The sequence below is a fragment of the Choloepus didactylus genome, chromosome 15, assembly GCF_015220235.1.
Source record: "Choloepus didactylus isolate mChoDid1 chromosome 15, mChoDid1.pri, whole genome shotgun sequence".
NCBI lineage: Eukaryota > Metazoa > Chordata > Mammalia > Pilosa > Megalonychidae > Choloepus > Choloepus didactylus.
In genome coordinates this window covers 59,336,706-59,345,053 of record NC_051321.1, presented here as the reverse complement: position 1 = coordinate 59,345,053, position 8,348 = coordinate 59,336,706, and positions in this window count along the sequence as shown.

Genomic DNA, 8,348 nt, shown 5'->3' with positions numbered 1-8,348 from the left:
CACCAGGTATTCAGTTGAAAACCCTGGAGGAAAACATCGTAATAACAATTCAAAGGCAGACCGAGCCTTACTAAGGCTGAAAGTCAGCCTCAACTCAGCTTAATCCCTGATTGGTTTAAGACAGCCTCACTTTCATTTGCCTACCAGAGGAAAGAGTAACTCTCTGAGCAGGAAGAAAAAGTCAATTGGAGCCTATATAATTTTTATACACATGACCAGCACATAAGAAAAAACTTCTAGACCTGCTTTGAGTCAGGACTATATTAGTGAAAAGCAAGACAAAAATATATAATGGAAATAAAATCACAGATGACATAAATATTGGAGTTAGCAGACAAGGGCTTTAAAATTACTATGATGAATATGTTCGAGAAAATAGAGAAAATACAATCTAAAATGGACAACTTCTCAGAGAATTGCAATTGCTAAAAATAATAAAATGGGAATTATAAAATTGGAAAATATAATATTTGAAATTAAGAATGTAATAGATTGGACACAGAAGAAGACAGGATTATTGAATTGAGAGGTTGATCAATAGAAAATAGGCAAACTGAAGCACAGAGAGAATAAGAATGTAATATATTTACAAAAAAGCACAAGAGACATGTGGGACATAGTGAAAGGTCTAATATACCATGTAATATGAGACCCAGAAGTAGAGCAGAGAATAAGGCAGAAGAAATATTTGAAGACCTAACGGCCCAGGATTTTCCAAATCTGAAGAACATCAACCCACACATTCATGAACCTCTGAGACAGATTCAAGAAGCAACCATAAGCATCATATATACAAAAAAGACCCCACTTTTGCACATCATGATAAAACTCCTGCAAACCAAAAGACAAGGCAAGGAAGAGAATCCAGGTACTTAGAAAAAGGTTAAAAAATTGAGGAAGGCCATATGAACAGGAGAAAAAAAGAGGATGGATTATCTGGATGATCCATTTAACAGAGTTTTTTGATGAGAGCTCTTAAGAATAAAGAGCTAGACAGAATAACCTTGAACTTCCCCCTTTGTCCACATGTGTTAAGAAGCCTAAAAATGATAAAAATCCCAATTTTGGCATTGATTAATTTGGGTCACAAACCTGTATCTTTACTCTTTCTCTTTCATATCCAATAAATTACTTTATATAAATTGTTATTTTTAAAATGCTGCAAATTTCAGGAAGGATTTGCTTCTTGCTGGGAATCCTGAATCTGTGAGGGCTACTATCCCTGGCTCCCCCAGCCAAGAGCCCAGCCTTGGTAGAACTGAGCCAGAGAAGGAAAGATACGAAGAATGTATCAGCATCACCTTAAGGTGCTTTTTGTCCTTCTCTTCCTTTATAAGAATGAGTCAGAATTTCTGATTGGGGGATAGTGAGGAGAGCACCTGTAATTGCATATTGAAAAGCTTCTCCAAGTATTATGGACCCTTGATTAAGAACCATTTCTCCAGATCTGTGCTTCTTGAACTGTCATGTGCAAATCACCTTGGGATTCTATTAAAATGCAGATTCCAATTCAATAGCTTTGGGGTGGGACCTGGGATTTTGTATTTCTAATAAATTCCCAAATGATGCAGAATACTGCTGGTACAGACCACTTTGACAAGCAAGGTTTTAGGTAAACCCTAAATCACCTAAGTTTGGGCTCTCTGGCTGTAACTGTGAGCTTTCTGAGATCAGGATCATGAGTTCTACTCAAGGGGTGAGAAGAGAGAGAGGAGTGCCCAGTGATTGTCCCCTTGAAGCATTTACCAAAGCATATTATCGACAGTATCTACTGTCATTTCAGGAGATATCTATGCATGTTTCCTAGAAGAAACAGTTCTGTTATCAAATAAGTTTGAAAAGTATTTGAATACTTTTTCCCTTCTTAAAGATTCCTGTTTGCATTTTAATAGTTCTGAACCGTCTGCAGTAGATAAATATGTTTAACCTGCCAGTTCATTTATTTAACTGTCAACATCCTGAGGAACTAGAGTTCCATGGAACAAACTTTCGGGAATGCTGCCATGTAGAGAAGTAGTTTTCAAACTTTGATGTGCATCAAAATCACTGGTGTTGCTAATAGAGAACACAGATGCCCAGGCTTGCTGAAATAGAATTGGTCCTGGGCCTTTTCACCAAGTACCTTAGGTGATGGCAATACCCACCAAGGCTTCAGAATCTCTGCTATAGAGTAATCTGAGGAGATTCTGATACTATCTGGGCAGGGAGAGTCACCTGCAGCCAAGCTTCCCCATTCCCAACTATCTTTCCAGAAGCCTGTGTCAACCCTAGAAGGACCAGCATTGACTACAAACTGCCTCATTTAAGGAAGAACATTCAGACCAGCTCTCCAAATACCTCTACCTATTCTCCCTACTGCAGGGATGCTTCCAAGCCCTTTCACTGCAACCTCCCAGCCAGCAGTGGGGGGCTCTGCTCCAAAACCGGAGCTCAAGAAGAGGATTTTTCTCACTAGAATCAATTCATCAAATCTTTCTCAATCACTATTCTAGACATTATTCATAGAACACAGACAAGGCACTCCCATGAGGCAGGAGCAGCAGACAAACAATAAACAAATAAACCAATAAATAAGCTCATTTCAGATAGTGATCAGTGCTGAGAAGTAAAAGCAGCATAATGGAACAGAGAATGATGGAGTCAGGGATTGTGACAAGAAGCTGTGGTCCTGGAAGGCTGCAAAAGCTTTAGACTCAGTCTGAGTAATACAAACACATTGCAGAGGTCAACCTTGACTGGAATTGGCCTTGATGGTTTATCAGACTTCATCAGCTATCCTAAATATACCTGGTCATGAGGCAGTCCGTATCCTTTACCTACCACAGTGACTGGTCCATAAGGGGCCCCAAGTGAATATTCACAAATGGCTTGTTTGTTGAATAGATGGATGGATGGATGGATGGATGGATGGATGGATGGATGGATGGATGTGTAGTTAATTCCAGTGATTCTGATAAGATCCATCTAGTGAGACTTAAACCAGGACTTGTTTAAGCTAATAGGCCAAACTGTATTTTTGACTTTGATGGATAGCTCCTTCTTAAATGATAAGGCAAATGGTAGAATACCCTATACCTGACCATGAAGCAAAGTAAGGAAATGGGATGAGCAAGAATACAGAAAAGCTTTTTGAAGAAAATGTCCAAGAAAAGAAGTCCAGGAACACTGCCCTTGACCCTGCTGAGGAATGAGAACATGGGTCTCCAAAACCAAGGCAAAACAGTTCCATTTAAGTTCCAAAACAATGCATAGAGCCAAGCATTTGCCAGTAGATCTCATATTTTGGTCTCCATTTGTTTGACTTGTGTCATAATTCTTGGTTGATTCAGGACTTGGGAGAGAAAATTTATTTACTGGCCCATATATCCCCAACAGATGCTGTTGGTGTTCATCTTTCTAACACTCCCTCTCCTAAGCTCCCTTGTTTAACCAACTCTCCCTTAAATAAGCAAATATAGGAAACACTGACTCTGTGTCAGGTATTGTGCTAAAAACTTTACATGGATTGGCTTTTTGAGTCTTCACGGTAATCCTATGAGGTTATCATCATCCTGATGAAAGAATGAATGAAAATAAGTCTTTAAGTGATGAAATAAGTTGTCCAAGATAAACAAAACTAGTAAGTATGGAGGCCAATGTCTTTCTGTAGATACTTTAATATCTATCTATTTCTATTGAATAGGTTAACATCTTCAAAAAGTTATAGTTTGATCTTTTCCAATCATACTATTTATGTCCCTTCATAATTTTATGCTCTGGTTCATTATACCTTGTTTTTATTTTAATATGTAGGGAAGGATCTTTTTTTCTATTTTCAAGTTCTTGGATAGGAAGCTGGTAGGGAAGAGGGGAGACTTTGTGGTTTCCCATGTACTGCCTACATGGTCAAGGCAAGACATCATCTGTCCACCTTCCAGTTGAGGAAACTGGACCCACAGTCACAGCAAATGTAAGATGTAAAGCAGGATGCCGATGTCTGTGCTCTTTCCACTGGACCCTTGTCAAGGAATGACAAATAGGTTACAATTTGTGTGCCAAAACCAATTAGCTGGTGTATTAATTTTCTATGGCTGCAGTTAACAAATCACCACAAACTTGGTTACTTGAACATCATATATAAATATTATTTTATGGTTCTATAGTTGAGAAGTCCAAAATGGTCTCGCTGGGCTAAAATCAAGATGTAAGCAGGGCTGTGCTCCTATCTGGAGGATCTAGGGGAGAACCCATTTTCTTGCATTTTTCCAGCTTCTGGAGGCTACCCACCTTCCTTGGCTCATGACCCCTTTATCTTCAAAGCCGGCAATGCCTGGTCAAGTCTTTCTCACATTGCATCACACTGGCACTGACTTTCTGCCTCCTTCTTCCTGTGATTACATTGGGCCCATCTGGATAATCCAGGATAATCTATTTTAAGGCCAGCTGATTAGCAACTTTAATTTCATCTGTAACCTTAATTCTCCTTTTCCATGTAAGCTAACATATTGATAGGTTCTAGGTATTAGGATGTAGACGTCTTTGAGGGCCACTGTTCTGCCCACCACAGCTGATAGAGGCTGTGTTGAGAAGAATTCTGAGGTCATGCCTGGACTCATCAGAAAAGATAACCATGGCCAGTTAGAAATGTCTACCATAGATTCAGAAGGAAATGCCATGCACTTTCCATCCTACCATACATGCAGCTATAGGAAGGAAAGTTTCAAAATACCTACAGGTAGGTGGGGTGACCAGCCCCAGCTGGAGGGGTCCTTATAAGGGGAGTGTTCTAATGATCCAAGCCCCTGTAGTCCTTTTCAGTATGTCCCCCGCTGGCAGGCCGAGCCCCATTCCAAGCTCTAAGAACAATCTTGTCCTTCATGATCTTTCCAGCCTGATTTCCTAAGTGCCAACTCAACACCAGGCCCAGGGCTGGATGCTGGGGACACCAAGATAGGTACAGCATTTTCTCTGCACCTGACAAGCTCACCTGTTAGACAGGGAGACATCAGGCAAATAAGTGGTCAAACAAGGGGAATTATATTATTTATCTGGCCCTCACTTTTCCTTTGTTTCCTATCTCCATGTCTTTGCTCACACTTGCCTAAAACGCTCTTTTCTGCTAAACCCAATCCTACTTATTCTTCAAACAGCACTTTCTCTTTGATCCGCTACAACTGGAAGAAAATCTGCTTTCTCTAGGCTCCCAGAAAAAGATGCGGTGTTAATTGTATCTGAGACCACTGGTGCTCATACATTCCCCAGTCCTTACTGAGGATTCACTCTATGCCAGGCACTGGGTACAAGGTGATAAAAGATATAGACACGGTCTCCTTGTTCATGGACATGACAAACCAGTGGGGGAGGCAGAAATCAGTCAAACAATCATACAATTAAATTTAAAGGGGCACCTGGATCAACCCTACAGGGGGAAAGGATGTGGTGCTTTAAAAGTTATGGCGCTGCCTTGGGGAAATGACAATTGAGCTGAAAGCTGAAGGCTGAGTAGGAATTAACTAGGTGAAGAAGAAAGAGATGGGCATTCCAAGCAGAAGGCACAACATAGCACAAAAGCAGAACAGGGGGAAGCAGGTTATTCACGATGCTCTGAAGAAGCCAGTGGCTGGAGAGGAGCAAGGGCCTCCGGTGAAGTCTAGATGAGGTGGGAGAGGTAGGACTGAGCCCCAGCCTGCAGGGCAGGTGACGCGCTTTGTTCTTTATCCCCCTACTGACTCGTGTCCATTCATTTGCCCTTACCCCACTGTAGGCTCTTTTTTTTTTTAAATGCTAGGTATTCCTCACCTTGTAAGACTCCTGGTTCCATCCACCAGCCATCTGTGCTTAGGATTATGTGAGAAATTTTATTTATGGTGTCAAATGTCAGGCCGATTTAATCAGACATAAAAATAAAATGGTGCATTCTGAGGACTGAGGGAGGTGGAGTCGCCACCTCAAACAAAGGGATTAGGCATTGGAAAGAAGAGGGATAGAGATATATAATCAGGTTTCTGTTTTGCTGTGATAGTACCTGAACAAGGTGAATACAGTGTTACTCTCATCAGTCACCAAACTTCCAATGTGAAGTGACTAAAAATGTATGCACTGAACTCTAACACACTTAGATCTGAGACTTTGGAATTCCCTGGCAAGTTGGGTGGATCTGTTTTAAGGGGTGGGGGCATTTGGATTTTATCTACAGATTAAAGAGTGATCAGGTTTCTACCCCCACAGTGGCTTGCATAAAGTAAGTGGAATAATTGAAAGTAAATATTAAAGTGAATTTTAGAACATTGAGAACCTTTGTATAATCAACAAATGCATACATTCAGGACCATTTTCTGGGATGTCTGTCAATGAAGAAGAACATATGAAAAGAGTAATGGCTGAGATTCAGGAGGACAAGGTTCTGGTTCTTGGTCTGGATGTCATGAATGAGCTCTTGGGCCCTGAGCAAGTCTTTGAAACCATCATAAGCCCCATCTTCATCATAAAATACCATAGCGTCATCTTCTTAAGTATGATAAGAAAGGCAAAAGTGAAGTGTAATCAGAACTCCCTGGGAAATGGCTGAGGAAGGCACAATATCAGAGCCTGACACACCATGCGCCATCTCTCATTAAGTCCGACACTGCCAACTTCTCCCCCAGTGTTGGAGAAGTTTGCTGGTGATTCAACAGAACACCAGATGAAATGGTTGGCTTGCATCCAAGAGCCATGTTGAAACAAAAAATGTACCTTCTATAACACTAAAACTACACTCAGTGAGGTGAAATATTTCCTGTTCTGAGAAGCACAACTCCTGACTGAGGTAACAGTACCAGATGCACATCTTCCATTTCCCCATCTGCTGTTTCTCCATCTGCTAAGAGAAAAAAATTATACCTCCTCTTCCCTCCCTAAAAAATTCTAGGAGGATAAATGGGAATGCATGTTACAGAAACCTTAAAAAAGTCCCAGTCAAATAAAATCTGCAAAATCAATTTGCCACATCAATACCAAGATTTTTATGCAGTAATAGTAAATAAAAGCATAGCATCCCAGAGCTAAAAGTGTTCTGAGAAGAATCCAGTCCAGTTTCCTACCCAGGTAGAATCTCACCTCCCAGGGAGGAAAGAGAAGCTCCAGGGACAGAGTTCACTGTGTTTCATAAGGTGACCCAGTCCAGGTTGCACTTAGAAATTTTTTGTTCAATGACTTGATATCTGCTTCTTCGGAACTTTCCCTCACTGACTTCAGGAATGCCTTTAGCCACCACACAAAATAAGTGTTTTTAAGTGGAATCATTCATGTATTTGAAGACAGCATTTACATCTCCTCTTCCCCCGGGACATGGGTCCTCAGTCACCATATTAGGTAACCTGCCTCACCTGTGTGAAACTTCTCAGTGTCCCCATTACAGTGTGGGCAGGAGAGCCTAGCCTGCCTATTCCGGATGCTCCTGACGGAGAAACTCATTTGTGTCCTGGAATAACAGCTGCTCAGCCAGAGTAAGGTTATCTCAGAGCTACACACTGAAGATCCCTTTCTCAACTGGAAAATTTCAGAAGGGTCCATTCTGCTAATACAGAACACGAACCCCCCAAAAACCTTAAATCAACGAACAAACAAACAAACAAAAAAAAACCACCACGCTAATTCCACAAAGGAATCCAACTTCTAAAATCCATATCATTTAAATACTTGAAATTGCTCCCGGGCTTGTTTTTGGGATCCTGCATGCCATCCCGGGAATTCATTTCTCAAGGACCTAGACTGAGCAGAATCAAGATACCAGGATTTATTTATGTTTTCTAATGCCCAGTGATAATCAAGAATGCCTCAGTTATTTCTCAAAAATACTATAACCTGGTAAACCCATTAATATAAGTAAGCCTGAGAGCAGGCTGAGGTCATCTCCCCAATAGCTCTAACAGCTCCTAAATTTTTCTGACTCCCATGGTTCTTAAAAGACCAATGATTGCATAGTTCTACCAGTGATGTACGTTTCTTTATTATTTATCCAGATCACTCATTGGGCCTCAAAATGATAGGCTATATAGGTTGGAATATATACTGTGAAATTTGTTCATGGATTTTGCTAAGCATTGACACGTTTAAAAATACAGTGTAAGAAAATTACTCATGCTTGTGTAGGAAGATGAGAGAAGACTGCCAAAGGGGCTTTGAATGAGGAATTCTCCATGAGAACATATATAAAAAGAACTTTTAGACATAGGCTTTATGATAACAAAAAATCGATCAAGCTAAGTTTTCAAGGAAACTTATTGGTGTATAAGATCTTAGTGCTCATATGTTCAGTGAACAGCTTATTTATGGAAGACTATTTTGCTTACCCTTAAGGAGCCAACATAGCTCCCCAGAAACACTTCAAC